The sequence below is a fragment of the Oncorhynchus mykiss genome, chromosome 5 (assembly GCF_057628025.1).
Source record: "Oncorhynchus mykiss isolate SJ-2025 chromosome 5, ASM5762802v1, whole genome shotgun sequence".
Taxonomy (NCBI): domain Eukaryota; kingdom Metazoa; phylum Chordata; class Actinopteri; order Salmoniformes; family Salmonidae; genus Oncorhynchus; species Oncorhynchus mykiss.
In genome coordinates, this window is record NC_143026.1 from 30,459,591 (window position 1) to 30,477,952 (window position 18,362).

Genomic DNA, 18,362 nt, shown 5'->3' on the forward strand with positions numbered 1-18,362 from the left:
ACAATCCTAACCAATGAAGATACATTGTTTCTGCCAGCTAGAGTTCACTATGATAAAGATGTGTTATCCTTCTTACCTACAGAACTTAAACAGAAACAACATCACATGGAATATCAATTCAAACATGCATGCTCACGAAACGCGAGTGAATGAAATTGAGAGAGAGATAAATGGAAAGCGAGGGAATTCCCACCCCCCCGTGGGTGCATCTGGCCATGAAAGAGAGGAAAAGGTAGAAATGGAGCAAGAGAAAGAGGGAGAAAAAGAGAGCGGGAGCGAATTGGTGGCAAATGGGGCATGAAGTGCTGAAATCATGTCGCTGTCCAGTTCTGCCATATTGTTGTGGAAGCATGAACTTAAAGCAAGTAAATTTCTATCTTTCCACATGTTAGCTGCCTCATTGCATTTCAATCGAGTCCAATGGGGTCCAAAGAAAAGACGGGAGGGGGGTAGAGGACGACAAAAACAAAAAAATTTGGCCCACTGGTTTGGAACTGACACCTAAATAACCATGTCTCAAGTCTGGCCTTGTCTTTAAAATTGCATTTGCAAACATGGCACATTGAGATGAGAGAATGGATTACATCTGATATTTGTGTACTATTTGTCATGTTTAACTCCCAGACCCAGCTCCATTATCTGTCTACTGCAGCTATTCCCAAACTTGGGTGGGGGTACGCCAAATTAAATGTGATTCACATTTTTATTTTAAATGAACCATTTCAAACAGTCCATTTATATTTTCCAATAGGGCTATACATTTGGGTGAGTTTTTTTTTAGCGCCTGAGTAGCCTCGTTTCACTGCCAAAAATAAAATTAAACCATCTATTGTTCAATGAAAAAACAACACAAAGTCAAATACAGGTAGCCTAGTCAAATAATTAACAACCAATCACATTAACCGTTACTCTCTCGCGGGAATATCCCTAATGGTCCGTTAGTGCACTTCTAACAACGCATAATCTTATACGGGAGCAGAAACCGGGCATAATACATGCAAATTACTGAATTACTACACTCTGTTCAATTTAAAATGATCCATAGCACGCCCTGCTTAATGTATTCAAATCCCTTTACCACTTTTATCTCCCCCACCATAAATATTTCATCGTATTTAATTCCATTGATAAATTCATTGTGAACGTAAATGGGACTAAACCCATGAATTAAATCAATTACACAATATTGTCATACTATACATTGTTTATTTCAGGCTGCATTTCTCCACAGGGTGAGCTGTGGAGAGAGAAAAGCCAGTGTTACAGTCCTGCCCCTCCACTCCCTCGCCTCCCTGACACCCCGTCCCCCGGGATGATCATCTGTCTGCCTGCCGCCTTTGTCACCAGTAACATTAAAGTACATTCTGGTGTCACGCTGAAATGGGTCCCTCCCACATTGCAGCCTGCGGCAGCGCAAACAGGGACAATGCCAGGAGGCTCAGCTGGGCGCTCTGCCCTTCCCCTTCCCCCGGCTCCCATGAAATCGGGAAGTACGCGAGCCATTTGACGACAAGTCAGTGTCTGTGTGTCCCAGGCTCTTCCCAGGCCTGGCAAGGGTGAGAAGAGACAATAAGGAAGGATGTGGTTTGGGTAGTCAAGGGTGACCTTCATGTTGCGTCATGATCCCTGACCCCCGTAAGAGATCAAACCATTTCTGTCCCACTGTGGGTTCAGGGTTTGGTTTGTCTGTGCTGGAGCTAATGAAAGATATTGGGGGGGACTCTGTGCTCTCCACTATGTTAACTATATATCAATGGACTCTCCTCTCCAGTGGCTTCTTTGCTGCCCTTCTTGACACCAGGCCATCCACCAAAAGTCTTCACCTCACTGTGCATGCAGATGCACTCACACCTGATGTGTGAGGTGAAGACTTTTGGTGGATGGCCTGGTGTCAAGAAGGGCAGCAAAGAAGCCACTTCTCTCTAGGAAAAACATCAGGGACATGATGACTGATATTCTGGACTGCTAAGGACTGGGGTAAAGTGATTTTCTCTGATGAATCACCTTTCCGATTGTCTGGGGCATCCGGAAAAAAAACTTGTCCGGAGAAGACAAGGTGAGCGCTACCATCAGTCCTGTGCCATGCCAACAGTAAAGCATCCTGAGACCATTCATGTGTGGGGTTGCTTCTCAGCCAAGGGTGTGGGCTCACTCACAATTTTGCCTAAGAACACAGCCATGAATAAAGAGCAACTTCTCCCAACCATCCAGGAACAGTTTGGTGACGAACAATGCCTTTTCCAGCATGATGGAGCACCTTGCCATAAGGCAAAAGTGATAACTAAGTGGCTCGGGGAACAAAACTTTGATATCTTGGGTCCATGGCCAGGAAACTCCCCAGAGTTTTTGAGAACTTGTGGTCAATCCTCAAGAGGCGGGTGGACAAACAAAAACCAACAAATTTTGACAAACTCCAAGCATTGATTATGCAAGAATGGGCTGCCATCAATGTGGCCCAGAAGTTAATTGACAGCATGCCAGGGCAGATTGCAGAGGTCTAGAAAAAGAAGGGTCAACACTGCAAATATTGACTCTTTGCATCAACTTCATGTAATTGTCAATAAAAGCCTTTGACACTTATGAAATGCTTGTAATTATACTTCAGTATTCCATAGTAACATCTGACAAAATATCTAAAGACACTGAAGCAGTAAACTTTGTGGAAATTAATATTTGTGTCATTCTCAACTTTTGGCCACGACTTTATTATCCTCAAAGTGGGAAAAGAAGGTGTTTACTTTGTCTGGAAGCAAGACGTCGGTGTCCATGATGTGGCTGGTTTTCTTTTTGTAGTCTGTAATTGCCTGTGTCTGAGCCGTTGAATTGCGACTCAACTTTGTCCCTATGGTGTAAGTAGAGTTATTAAAGTGACTATGCATAGATGATAACAGCAGAGAGTAGCAGTGGTGTAAAAGAGGGGTGGGGGCAATGCAAATAGTCTGGGTAGCCATTTGATCAGATGTCCAGGAGTCTTATGGCTTGGGGGTAGAAGCTGTTTAGAAGTCTCTTGGACCTAGACTTGGCACTCCGGTACCGCTTGATGTGCGGTAGCAGAGAGAACAGTATTACTAGGGTGGCTGGAGTCTTTGACAATTTTTCTAGGCCTTCCTCTGACGCCGCCTGGTGCAGAGGTCCTGGATGACAGGAAGCTACAATCAATCAATCAATCAAATGTATTTATAAATCATTTTTTACATCAGCCGCTGTCACAAAGAGCTGTACAGAAACCCAGCCTGAAACCCCAAACAACAAGCAATGTAGATGTAGAAGCACAGTGGCTAGGAAAAACTCCCTAGAAAGTTCCTCTCTAGTTCCTCTCTAGGAAGAAACTTAGAGAGGAACCAGGCTCTGAGGGGTGGCCAGTCCTCTTCTGGTTGTGCCGGGTGGAGATTATAACAGAACATGGTCAAGATGTTCAAATGTTCATAGCTGACCAGCAGGGTCAGATAATAATAATCACAGTGGTTGAAGAGGGTGCAACAGGTCAACACCTCAGGAGTAAATGTCAGTTGGCTTTTCATAACCGATCATTCAGAGTTAGAGACAGCAGGTGCGGTAGCGAGAGAGTCCAAAACAGCAGGTCCGGGACAAGGTAGCATGTCCAGTGAACAGGTCAGGGTTGCATAGCCGCAGGCAGAACAGTTGAAACTGGAGCAGCAGTATGACTAGGTGGACTGGGGACAGCAAAGATTCATCAGGCCAGGTAGTCCTGAGGTATGGTCCTATGGCTCAGGTCCTCCGAGAGAAGAGAGAGAGAAAGAGAGAGATTTAGAGGGAGCATTCTTAAATTCACACAGGACACCGGATAAGACATGAGACATACTTCAAATATAACAGACTGACCCTAGCCCACCGACACATTGCAGCATATATACTGGAGGCTGAGACAGGAGGGGTCTGGAGACACTGTGGCCCTGTCTGACGATACCCCCGGACAGGGCCATACAGGCAGGATATAACCCCACCTACTTTGCCAAGGCACAGCCCCCACACCACTAGAGGGACATCTTCAACCACCAACCTACTACCCTGAGACAAGGCTGAGTATAGCCCACGAATACCTCCCCCACGACACGAACCCAAGGGGGGTGCCAACCCGGACAGGAAGATCACGTCAGTGACAAAACCCACTCAAGTGATGCACCCCTCCTAGGGACGGCATGGAAGAACACTAGTAAGACAGTGAGTTAGAGGCAGGGTTAGGGTTAGAGGCAGAGAATCTCAGTGTAGAGAGGGAAACCGGGAGGGGAACCGGCCAGGCAGAGACAGCAAGGTATGTGTAGGTATGTACGGCAGGACCAAATCGGAAAGATAGGTAGGAGCAAACGCATGGAATGCTTTGTAGGTAAGCAGTAAAACCTTGAAATCAGCCCTAGCCTTAACAGGAAGCCAGTGTAGGGAGGCTAGCACTGGAGTAATACGATAAAAAATGTAGGTTCTCGTCAAGATTCTAGCAGCCGTGTTTAGCACTAACTGAAGTTTATTTAGTGCTTTATCCGGGTAGCTGGAAAGTAGAGCATTGCAGTAGTCTATTCTAGAAGTGACAAAAGCATCATTTTTGGACAGAAAGTTACTGATTTTTGCAATGTACCGAAGATGGAAAAAAATCTGTCCTTGAAATATTCTTGATATGTTAGTCAAAAGAGAGATCAGGGTCCAGAGTAACGCCAAGGTCCTTCGCAGTTTTATATGCGATGACTGTACAACCATCCAAGATGAATTGTCAGATCCAACAGAAGATCCCATTGTTTCTTGGGACCTAGAAGTAGCATCTCTGTTTTGTCCGATTTTAAAAGTAAAATATTTGCTGCCATCCACTTCCTTTTGTCTGAAACAGGCTTCCAGAGAGGGCAATCGCCGTGTTTCAATGAAATGTACAGCTGTGTATCGTCCGCATAGCAGTGAAAGTTAACATTACATTTCCGGATGACATCACTAAGAGGTCAAATATATAGTGAAAACAATAGTGGTCCTAAAACGGAACCTTGAGGAACACCGAAATGTACAGTTGATTTGACAGAGGACAAACCATCCACAGAGACAAACCGATATCTTTCTGACAGATAAGATCTAAACCAGGCCAGAACTTGTCCGTGTAGACCAATTTGGGTTTCCAATTTCTCCAAAAGGAATTGGTGATCGATGGTATCAAAAGCAGATCTAAGGTCTAGGAGCACGAGGACAGATGCAGAGCCTTGGTCTGACGCCATTAAAAGGTTCACGAGTGCAGGCTCAGAGCTATGATGGGGTCTAAGACCATCATAGCCATTTATTATATTCAACATAGGAGGGCCAAGCACAGGAAGCAGCTCTTTCAGTGGTTTAGTTGGAATAGGGTCCAGTATGCAGCTCGAAGGTTTAGAGGCCAAGACTATTTTCATCAATGTGTCAAGAGATATAGTATTAAAAAACTTGAGGGTCTCCCTTGATCCTAGGTCTTGGCAGTTTTGGGCAGACACCGGTCAACTGAGCTTTGGAGAAATACACATATTTAAAGAGGAGTCCGTAATTTGCTTTCTAATGATCATGATCTTTTTGTCAAAGAAGTTCATGAATTTATCACTGCTGAAGTGAAAGGCATCCTCTCTTGGGGAATGCTGCTTTTTAGTTAGCTTTGCGACAGTATCAAAAATACATTTTGGATTGTTATTATTCTCCTCAATTAAGTAGGAAAATAGGATGATCGAGCAGCAGTGAGGGCTCTTCGATATGGCACAGTACTGTCTTTCCAAGCTAACATCTCACTCAACGTCAACAAAACAAAGGAGATGATTGTGGACTTTAGGAAACAGCATCGATGGGACAGTTGTGGAGAAGGTGGAAAGTTTTTTAAGTTCCTCTGCGTACACATCACGGACAAACTGAAATGGTCCACCCACACAGACAGTGTGGTGAGAAGGCGCAACAGCGCCTCTTCAACCTCAGGAGGATGAAGAGGTTTGGTGTAGTGCCATTTCCGTTCCAATTTTCTGGAAGCTTCCTTCAGGGCTCTGGTATTTTCTGTATACCAGGGAGTTAGTTTCGTATGACAAATGTTTTTTGTTTTTGTTTTGTACGTCCTTGGGTAGGTGTAGGGAGTCTGGAAGGGCATCTAGGATTCTTTGGGTTGTCCGAGAATTTATAGCACGGCTTTTGATGATCCTTTGGTTGGGGTCTGAGCAGATTATTTGTTGCGATTGCAAAAGTTATGAAATTGTTTTCCGATAGGTTTTGTCGTACCCTCTTCACGACTGTCTTGGTGTGCTTGGACCATGTTAGTTTGTTGGTGATGTGGACACCAAGGAACTAGCTCTCAACCTGCTCCACTACAGCGCCGTCGATGAGAGTGGGGGTGTGCTCAGTCCTCTTTTTCCTGTAGTCAACAAACATCTCCTTTGTCTTGATCACATTGTTGTCCTGGCACCACACGGCCAGGTCTCTGACCTCCTCCCTATAGGCTGTCTCGTCGTTGTGGGTGATCAGGCCTACCACTATTGTGTTATCGGCAAACTTAATGATGGTGTTGGAGTCATGCCTGGCCGTGTAGTCATGAGTGAACAGGGAGTATATGAGGTGACTGAGCACTCACCCCTGTGTTGAGGATCAGCGTGGAGGATGTGTTGTTACCTACCCTTGCCACCTGGGGGGGCAGCCCGTCAGGAAGTCCATGATCCAGTTGCAGAGGGAGGTGTTTAGTCCCAGGGTCCTTAGCTTATTGGTGAGCTTTGAGGGCACTATGGTGTTGAACGCTGAGTTGTAGTCAATGAATAGCATTCTCACATAGGTGTTCCTTTTGTCCAGGAGGGAAAGGGCAGTGTGGAGTGCACTGGAGATTGCATCATCTGTGGATCTGTTAGGGCGGTATGCAAATTGGGGTGGTCTAAGGTTTATGGGATAATGGTGTTGATGTGAGCCATGACTAGCCTTTCAAAGCTCTTTATGGCTACAGACGTGAGTGCTACGGCTCGTTAGTCATTTAGGCAGGTTACCTTAGTGTTCTTTGGCACCGGGTCTGCTTAAAACATGTTGGTATTACACTCGGACAGGGAGAGGTTGAAAATGTCAGTGAAGACACTTGCCAGTTTGTCAGCGTATTCTTGCAGTACACGTCCTGGTAATCCGTCTGGCCCTGCGGCCTTGTGAATGTTGACCTGTTTAAAGGTCTTACATCGGCTGTGGAGAGGGTGATCACAAGTCTTCCGGAACAGATGGTTCTCTCATGCATGTTTCAGTGTAATTTGACTCGAAGCAAGCGTACAAGTAGTTTAGCTCGTCTGGTAGCTTCGTGTCACTGCGCAGCTCTCGGCTGTGCTTCCCTTTGTAGTCTGTAATGGTTTGCAAGTCCTGCCACATCCGACGAGCGTCAGAGCCGGTGTAGTACGATTCGATCTTAGTCCTGTATTGACGCTTTGCCTGTTTGATGGATCGCCGGAGGGCATAGCAGGATTTCTTATAAGCTTTCGGGTTAGAGTCCCACTCCTTGAAAGCGGCAGCTCTAGCCATTAGCTCAGTGCGGATGTTGCCTGTAATCCATTCCTTCTGGCTGGGGTATGTACGTACGGTCACTGTGGGGATGACATCATCGATGCACTTATTGATGAAGCCAATGACTGATGTGGTGTACTCCTCAATGCAATCAGAAGAATCCAGGAACATATTCCAGTCTGTGCTAGCAAAACAGTTCTGTAGCTTAGCATCTGCTTCATCTGACCACTTTTTTATTGATCGAGTCACTGTTGCTTCCTGCTTTAATTTTAGCTTGTAAGCAGGAATCAGGAGGATAGAATTATGGTCAGATTTGACAAAATGGAGGGCGAGGGAGAGCTTTGTGTGCATCTCTGGGTAGATAGTGTGGTCTACAGCTTATCATTAGATACTCTAATGAGCAATAGCTTGAGACTTCCTTAGATATCGTGCACCAGCTGTTATTTACAAAAATACATAGTTTGCCGGCCCTTGTCTTACCAGACGCTGCTGTTCTGTTGTGAATGTCCAGTTGGTAGTTGAATCTTCCGCGTAGTTCATCTATTTTATTTTCCAAAAATTGCACGTTTGCTTGCAGAATGGAAGGAAGTGTTTTTTCCCCGATCGTCTACAAATTCTCAGAAGGCAGCCTGCCCTTTGGCACCTTTTTCTCCGCCTTCTCTTCATGCAAATCACAGGGATCTGGGCCTGTTCCCGGGAGAGCAGTATATCATTCACGTCGGGATCTTCAGACTCGTTAAAGGATTTTAATAGACCCCGAAAGATCCCACCATGTCGAACGAACAAATTATCTTTCAGCATTTATGAAAGTGTATCGAAACAAGCTGTTACCATCACAGCTGTATTTATTTTTTTAATACGTTATGACTTTACTCGCATAAAAACTGTGGATAGTTAAGTGGTTATACACTCATTGCCAGGCAACATGAAGAGATCCTATCATACACTCACTGCCAGGCAACATGTGTATGAAGAGATCCTACCATGTGGAAGTGTTACCTCATCATACTCCATCAAAGCTTTCCTCCCACGGAAGCGATTGTAGAACTCAGGGATCCTTCATGGAGCAATAATCTGAGGGAGACAGACAGAGGAGGGAGGGTTATGCATGCACTTTATATGGTGCACTATCTTAAGTAATATTGAATGATAGGACAGTCATGTACTATAGTTATATATGTATTAATGCAAATAGGCAGAACCCACTTTGACCTCAGGGTAGAGGACATGGCAGGTGAGCTTGAATCGAATCTGATCATTGCTCTGAAAGAGACAGATAACCATTCAGCCACAAAACACTAGGAACACTACTAGTAAAGACAGAGATCATTACGGGTAATCAGACAGGTAGTCTCACACATCCAAGAAAAGTTTAGGTTGAAATCACTTCCAAAGGTTGAAAAAGCATACAAAACTTCCAGTGAGAGACCAGTCACTGTTAGTTGAAATCTCAATTAAGTGGCATTTGTCTCCATCTACAGTTGGAGCAGGGACACTACATCTCCCCAAAGTTCAGTCTCCCAACAGCATTTTGTTACACTGGTGGCTGACTAAAGGGCTTTCCAGACAGAAAGCGGCAGTAGAGTTTCCCTTTCATTTTCAATGGAGCTATGCGGGGGCGGAATTGTATCCAGGCAGAGCAGTCGGCAGTCCTTGTGCACGTGAAGGCGGTCTACCAGAGGCGGGAAAATAGGAATCTGCTCTATTTTTGCGATATCTGCTCCAGAGTTCCGCTTCCTGTCTGGGAAGCGCTTAAAGGGATACTTAGGGATTTTGTCAATGAGGCCCGTTATCAATTTCCCCAGAGTCAGATGAACTTGTGGATACCATTTTTGTCTCCATGTCCAGTATGAAGGACGTTAGATGTACACTGAACAAAAGTATAAAATGCAACATGCAACAATTTCAAAGATTTACCTGAGTTACAGTTCATATGAGAAATTCAGTCAATTAAAATAAATGACATTAGGCCCTAATCTATGAATTTCACATGACTGGGAATACAGATATGCTGATACCTTAAAAGAAAGTTGGGGCGTTGAACAGAAAACCAGTCAGTGTCTGGTGTGACCACCATTTGTACCATGCAGCACGACATCTCCTTCACATAGAGTTGATCTGGCTGTTGATTGTGGCCTGTGGAATGTTGTCTGACTCCTCTTCAATGGCTGTGCGAAGTTGCTGGATATTGGCGGGAAATGGAACGCGGTGTCGTACACGAAGAACTGGGAAATTTTCAGCTTCCAGGAATTGTGTACAGATCCTTGCAACATGGGGCCTTACATTATCATTCTGAAACATGAGGTGATGGCGGCAGATGAATGACATGACAATGGGCCACAGGATCTCGCCAGGGTATCTCTGTGCATAAAAATTGACATCGTTAAAATGCAATTGTGTTCGTTGGCCGTAGCTTATGCCTGCCCATACCATAACCCCACCATGGGGCACTCTGTTCACAACGTTGACATCAGCAAACCGCTCGACGCCCACACGACGCCTGGTACAGTTGAAACCTGGATTTATCCGTGACGAGCACACCTCTCCAGAGTGCCAGTGGCCATCGAAGGTGAGCATTAGCCCACTGAAGTCTGTTACAACACAGAACTGCAGTCAGGTCAAGACCCTAGAGAGGACGACAAGCATGCAGATGAGCTTCCCTGAGACGTTTTCTGACAGTTTGTGCAGAAATCCTTCGGTTGTGTAAACCCCCAATTTCATCAGCTGTCCAGGTGGCTGGTCTCAGACGATCCCGCAGGTGAAGAAGCCGGATGTGGAGGTCCTGGGCTGGTGTGGTTACACGTGGTTTGCGGTTGAGGCCATGTGGACATATTGCCAAATTCTCTAAAACGACGTTGGAGGCGGCTTATGCTAGAGAAATTAACATTCAATTTTCTGGCAACCACGCTGATGGACATTCCTGCAGTCAACATGCCAATTTTTACAATGACAAACATCCAAAATCAATATTCCAAAATGAACTTGGAGCAATGTAAACAATATGCTCATGGATTCACTAAGCCTTTCCGGGCTCTTTTCTGCTCTCTCCTTGTTGATTGACTCCTCACCTTTCCCGTGGCACCATGGGACACATACTGGGCGCCCTCCTGGCGTGCTATCTGGACCTGAAGGCGGGCAATGCAGGGCCGTGCCACGAGGTGCCCAGCAGGTAGCAGTCCTCATAGATGGCGGTGGCCTGGACCGACGGCCAGATGAATCCTCCACAAACTCTGCTCTCAGGTCCTCAATGAACACATATACTTCGAGGGAGGTTACACTTGAACCGTTCATCTTAAAGTCTATAACTCTGTCATTAATAAGTAATAAACAGTCATGAAGGCTGATGTCAGTTGAGTTTATTGAAATTGATTCATGATATGTATGGCTTGATAACTAGTTGGCTACAGCACATAGGCTACAGTACAGGACCATGCTATAACATCATCAATATTTCAAATGCTCCCTTGACAATCCCAAAACAAACACTGTCAACTTAGTCAACCTGCAATGGCTTTGCTTTGACACATTTTTGCTTGCAAATCTTCATGGCAAAAGTAAGGCAGAAGGAGTAGAAGAGTGCGGACCTCTGTCAGTGTAAGCTGATGAGAAGACGACGACCCAGATGGCATATCCTGACATATCTTTGCTTACAATCATAATATGATTTGCCTGCTTAATTGTTTTCCCATACCCTTGTGACCCAGATGTCAGGACACATAATTCTAAGCCTCAGGAACTGACAATTCAACCTTGAATTGACTCAGCCTGCTCAACATCACTCTCTGTACCCAAAGTAGCAAATGTCTCACTGTTCTCATTGTTCAATTGAAATTTGTATCCGTTTCATATCAACCAACGTCTGTAATGATGCATGTATACGTAACTCAGAATGACTACATCGTCTTGAGACTCTTATTATTAATTATCTCCTTTTAGACATGCTTTTTTAGCCACCATGCTGTTGGCCTTGGCTTTTTAGCCTCTGGTGGTACCAACCTTTGCATTTTCACAACTACCTGTACTCTAAAATCTCTGTATTCAAATGTTTACTTCGACCGATCCTAATCTCCTCTTTGACCTTATCAAAATCAACTTTGCGATTGCAAAAATGAGGTCTACACTTAGACACTACCACAAGTCAGAACGGAATGATCCAGCTGTGTCTTCCATACCACTATCCTACTTTGTCTTACCAATGTCATGACAGCTCAGGCTATTTACCTTCTTTGCAGCATCAGTCATGACAGCTCAGACTATTTACCTTCTTTGCAGCATCAGTCATGACAGCTCAGACTATTTACCTTCTTTGCAGCATCAGTCATGACAGCTCAGGCTATTTACCTTCTTTGCAGCATCAGTCATGACAGCTCAGACTATTTACCTTCTTTGCAGCATCAGTCATGACAGCTCAGGCTATTTACCTTCTTTGCAGCATCAGTCATGACAGCTCAGGCTATTTACCTTCTTTGCAGCATCAGTCATGACAGCTCAGGCTATTTACCTTCTTTGCTCTAAGACGCTCCACTTACTTCTTTGCAGCATCAAAGTCCTCTTCTTGTCCAATATTAACCTGCAAGAGAGTTTTAGTTACAACTAGTTAACTGGTGCCTAAAATAGCATACCACAGCTAGTATGTGCTGTTCAGAGAAAAGTTTTTCAGTGAAAAGGGTACAAATTGGTCATGTTCCTCAAACTTTAATATCATCTTTACAAAAGCACTTAGTCAGGAAATCAGAGCCCTGGGTGCCATGACAACAGACATTGTCACAGCCTCAATCGAAAGCAAACCATGTTAACATCCCGATTAAAGTCAAGAAACACGAGCTGACCAAAAACTCCATCTGTGCAACAAAGCTTTGCACAAAAACGCAATTAAATGGTTCATAATTAATTTACTGTATCCCATCTCCAAATAATTTCCTGTGTCTTCATCCCTGGTCTGTCTCCCCAGAGACCTAAGTCAGTGCTTGCTGCTGAAGTCCCAACGCCCACCATTTTAACATTCAGATCACGTCCATTGAGCCGATGCAACTTGATGTGCTTCTACACAGTCTAGCAGTTCATGGAGTGCTGCTCCATGAATATCATGGAGGGATTTCTGCTGAGATGAACCAAGTGTTTTTCTCTTTCCGGTAACTCATAAATGAAGACTTAACAAATCCATCCTAAGTATAATAGATAACAAGACATCTAAGGACAAGGGATTGGGTTACTGGGTCGAATCCCAGCTCATTTAGGAAAATGAAGTGCGGATTGAGCAGGCAACCGGAGAGTTCTTTGCTGTTGTGGTACCCTGGCTACCACGCTTTAACAGTGTGAAGATAACGTGTGTGACTGTGAGAGCAAAGTCTTGCATCTAGCTTATCAAGTTTTTGAATACATTTCAATATTTGTAGCTACTTTAAGTAAATCCCTGCAGTCAACTTGTGCAATACGTCAGGAGATAAAGCAGATTGCGTTCTTCATTTTGCCTGACGCATTATTTTTCATTATGAAGTTTACCATAGATCCAGTCATGTGCTCGTTGTAAACAGCACAACTGGAGAAAGCGGGAGCTGGTGAGTCCATAGCGTTCTATATCTAATCAGTGAGTCTCTGCTGTGTGGCCAACATGAGGTGACGAAGATACACTTGTATGCAATTCACTACTAAATGTTTGCCATCAGATATCTTATAACTGTTTAAGATGTGCTATACTCTCCAGCTGTGTATTTGATTCATTTGTAGTTGGCTAAGTAAGTGGCTGAATGTATAAACAGATGGGGTGTTAGCTTTCTGCCGTGTTTGAAAAGTCAAATAGTTGTGGATGAGTTCTGTACAGCTGCCATTTTCCCTCCAATGTAATTCCCACTAGTGTGTTTCTCCTCCTCTGTTCTTCTCCCTTCTGCACCGTGTATCCATGCTGCTCTTCCTTCAGACAAGCATGCATCGAGTGCACTGGTTGCTTCACCGCCTGGTATGGCAACTGCTCGGCATCTGACCGTAAGGCGCTAGAGAGGGAAGTATGTAAGGCCCAGTACATCACTGGGGCCAAGCTTCTTGCAATCCAGGACCAATATACTAGGTGGTGTCAGAGGAAAGCCCATAAAATTGTCAGAGACTCCAGTCACCCAAGTCATAGACTTGCTACCGCACGGCAAGCAGTACCGGAGCGGCAAGTCTAGGGCCAAGAGGCTCCTTAACAGCTTCTACCCCCAAGCTATAAGGCTGCTGAACAATTCATCAAATGGCCACCGGACTATAACTTTTCCCTCCCCCTCCACTCCCTCCATTTGTTTTGTCCACTGCTGCTTCTCGCTGTTTATTATCTACGCAGAATCACTTCACCCCTACCTACATATACAAATGACCTCTAACCTGTATATAGCCTCGTTATTTTTATGTTATTGTGTGACTTTTATTATTTTTCACTTTAGTTTATCTGGTAAATATTTTCTTAACTCTTCTTGAACTGCCCTGTTGGTGAAAGGCTTGTAAGTAAGCATTTCACAGTAAGGTCTATTACAGCTGTTGGTTAAGGGCTTGTAAGTAAGCATTTCACAGTAAGGTCTATTACAGCTGTTGGTTAAGGGCTTGTAAGTAAGCATTTCACAGTAAGGTCTACATTTGTTGTATTCGACGCATGTGACAAAAAAGTTTGATTTGATTTAATCACAATTTTGTTAATTTGCACAATTTATCTTGTTCACTTATAAATGTCCACACTCACCAAAAATGGCTATTAGCTATACTAATTGTATTTGCATTCGGGTAAAAGACGACAAATGGGCTTTTTGTGCATTTTTGCACCCCCTTACATGCCATGCCAGTAATACACGTAAATCCCCAGATGGCAGAAGAACAGCATGATGGTATGAAAATCTGGATCCCCCAAGCCTTTTTTTAACAAGCCATTGTGCTACATAACTATGCCTGTCTTTGTCTGCCTCTGTGGTCTTCGGACTGCTTGCTTGGCTGCTTGTTTTACAGAGGTTTTTTTATCACAACATAACACAAGAGAAGACATACTTTGGGATTCAACAAGGAAAAACAGGTTACCATTGGTACAGTGCCAACCTTTCTGTTCTCCTTCCCTCCAAATGATTCCTCCCAACACCAACAGGAGGCTCTACCCTTGCACCCCTTTCTGTTCTCCTTCCCAACACCAACAGGAGGCTCTACCCTTGCACCCCTTTCTGTTCTCCTTCCCAACACCAACAGGAGGCTCTACCCTTGCACCCCTTTCTGTTCTCCATCCCAACACCAACAGGAGGCTCTACCCTTGCACCCCTTTCTGTTCTCCATCCCAACACCAACAGGAGGTTGCACCCCTTTCTTAAGCCAGCCACTGAATGAAGAGTTCAGAACTACATTGTGTGCAGTTCTGAACTGGCCTAAGGACAAAAAGTTAACCCAGCCAGTTTTGCACAAGCATTATGCAGACACATAGCACTTTTGTGGGTGTTAACACAGTGGGCTCCCGAGTGGCACAGCGGTCTAAAGCCTCAGTGTAAGAGGTGTCACTGCAGTCCCTGGTTCAAATCCAGGCTGCATCACATCTGTCTGTGATTGGGAGTCCCATAGGGCATTGCACAATTGGCCCAGTACTGTCCAGGTTTGGCTGGGGTAGGCTATCACTGTAAATAAACATTTTTCTTAACTGACTTGCCTAGTTGAATAAAAAAACATATTGCTCGGCAAAATTAATCCATTCTTTCTAGAACTGCGTCAAATGAACAATCATTGGGGTTTCAGTTTCCAGGACACTAATGACATATTTAGGCTCTAATAGGTTGATGTACAATAAACAAGAGCACCCCACCAACTGGATGGCTGTGTGCTGACCAACCCCAAGTTATATCGCACACACACACGCTTGTCCAGCAGATACTTTCTTGGGCTTACCAAGTATGTGATGACATCATATCCTTCTTCCTTCAACCACACCAAGATACAGGAGGTGTCCACTGTAGGCCAGAATCACTGTGCCTTTAGACATGATGATGTGCTTTTAGACATATCTGGGGGCAAATTATAAAAAATAAAATACATCATTTGTTATGTAGAAAATATATTGGAGTCATACAATATCAATGCGTCCATACCAATTGAATTACTCCAAGCTTCATCATAACATGACTGTCTCCAAACCATCTTCTATCCCAGCAGAATATCTTTCTTGATCTTAGTCTGCTACTTCTATGAACATGCTTGCTGATTCATACGACTGGATGCAGGATGGAAAGTGGGAGGAAGATGACATCCATCCATTTGCCTGTGATAATATCATTATAGAAGCTTGCATTACAATGACTATTGGTTACAAAGACCTGGAAATAATTAAATGCAGAGCAGGTGCCAAATGCTTGCACTCAATATGCACTCATATTAACCACGCATGTTCTAATATGTATTATTTAGCTAACTAACATGCTTCCCTGAAATAACTGTTGCATTCAAATCAGTAGGTTACTAGCTACAGTGAGAAGCCCTGACTGCAGTGTGCAGTTCTGGGCCGGGCTCAATGTGGGCGGAGTCAACCGCGTTTAACCCGAACCCTTCCAAGGTCACGTCGAAGGTGTCAACGTCAAAGAAAGTCAATCTTAATCGAACCTAACCTACATGGATAAAAATATAAACCATGGAAGTAACTGAGACTGTCATTATGCATAATGTACTTTGTAATATTCATGTTATACCAGCGCAGTGGTACATTTTTATATATTTATACCGCACCGATGTTAGCATTGCTAATTAGCAATAGCACCCTTTTGCACGTGAGCTAGCTAATTGATTACAATGAGGGAAACTTATTTGGACATATTTGCCTACTTAAGCAGTAAGCCTAGGTTTACATGTACAGTTATGTAATCGATTTGATCGTTGATTTTCTAAGTTTCTTCAATGTATGCCTTGTTGTATTTGGCTGGCTCTAAATGTGTATTGTTGATCAATCACACGTTTATTTATAAAGCCCTCCTTACATCATCTGATGTCACAAAGTTCTGTACAGAAACCCAGCCTAAACCCCCAAACAGCAAGCAATGCAGGTGTAGAAGCACGGTGGCTAGGAAAAACTCCCCAGAAAGGCCAGAACCCAGGAAGAAACCTAGAGAGGAACCAGGCTATGAGGGGTGGCCAGTCCTCTTCTGGCTGTGCCGGGTGGAGATTATAACATGGCCAAGATGTTCAAACGTTCATAGATGACCAGCAGGGTCTAATAATAATTGAATCCAATGGCCATTCCCTAAGTTAAACATAGCGAGTCTACACAGCGTGCACATAGCATAAATTAAATGCCTTTTGCTTATTTTCTGCCTTTCTAATTATCATGCATTTTATGTGTAGAGACACGTTAGTATGTTATTGGAGGCCGAGAGTCCCAAGATGTAAAAATGCAGCGGCAGTCAACTTCATCACTGCCCCTTCGGCACATATAACAACATATGGTCAACAACCACACCAAAGGTCAACAACCACATCAAAGGTCATGCTTCAGTGAGGCACAGAGGTACTATTTCTTTATTGAATATTTGACGTTCACGTTTTTTGATTTGCCCTATTTTTTCAGTTACATCAGTGTAATTAATTGAATTTTATAACTTGTTCCTTCACTGTTATTCCTCTCTTTCAGAGTTCACAATCATAAAGTGTGGCTTCAGTTGTAGAAATGCGACACACTTTCATTGTTGCTATTGCACAGTAACAATAGTCAACAGAACACCTTTTCTGAAGCACCTGACATACTATCAGCATCCAGTGGCCCTTCAAGAGCACCCAGAGGCCCGGTGTTATGTGTTATGTTATTTAGTAAAGATGATGTAGATGTCACCCGAGTCTCTGATGTCATTACTGGAGCTGGTATAACTTAATGTAAATTCAAAAAAAGAAACGTCCCTTTTTCAGGACCCTGTCTTTCAAAGATAATTCGTAAAAATCCAAATAACTTCACAGATCTGTGATCTATGAAAACTTAGGACACTAAAGAGGCCTTTCTACTGACTCTGAAAAACACCAAAAGAAAGATGCCCAGGGTCCCTGTTCATCTGCATGAACATGCTTTAGGCATGCTGCAAGGAGGCATGAGGACTGCAGATGTGACCAGGGCAATAAATTGCAATGTCCGTACTGTGAGACGCCTAAGACAGCGCTACAGGGAGACAGGACGGACAGCTGATCGTCCTCGCAGTGGCAGACCACGTGTAACAACACCTGCACAGTATCGGTACATCCGAACATCACACCTGCGGGACAAGTACAGGATGGCAACAACAACTGCCCGAGTTACACCAGAAATGCACAATCCCTTCATCAGTGCTCAGACTGTCCGCAATAGGCTGTGAGAGGCTGGACTGAGGGCTTGTAGGCATGTTGTAAGGCAGGTTCTCACCAGACATCACCGGCAACAACGTCGCCTATGGGCACAAACCCACCATCGCTGGACCAGACAGGACTGGCAAAAAGTGCTCTTCTCTGACGAGTCGCGGTTTTGTGTCACCAGGGGTGATGGTCGGATTTGCGTTTATTGTCGAAGGAAAGAGTGTTACACCGAGGCCTGTACTCTGGAGCAGGATCGATTTGGAGGTGGAGGGTCCGTCATGGTCTGGGGAGGTGTGTCACAGCATCATCGGACTGAGCATGTTGTCATTGCTTGCAATCTCAACGCTGTGAGTTACAGGGAAGACATCCTCCTCCCTCATGTGGTACCCTTCCTGCAGGCTCATCCTGACATGACCCTCCAGCATGACAATGCCACCAGCCATACTGCTCGTTCTGTGCGTGATTTCCTGCAAGACAGGTATGTCAGTGTTCTGCCATGGCCAGCGAAGAGCCCGGATCTCAATCCGATTGAGCACATCTGGGACCTGTTGGATCGGAGGGTGATGGCTAGGGCCATTCCCCCCAGAAATGGCCGGGAA

The 18,362-nt window shown here is 44.4% G+C and overlaps 1 long non-coding RNA gene and 1 pseudogene across 2 annotated transcripts in view; one reads left to right on the plus strand and one right to left on the minus strand.

The window, feature by feature from the left end:
• LOC149983240 (uncharacterized) overlaps window positions 1–18,362 on the plus strand; it is a 392,257-nt gene that overhangs the window by 203,923 nt on the left and 169,972 nt on the right. The gene's annotated exons all lie outside the window — the stretch shown is intronic.
• On the minus strand, window positions 8,343–15,442 carry LOC110522908 (argininosuccinate synthase-like; annotated as a pseudogene).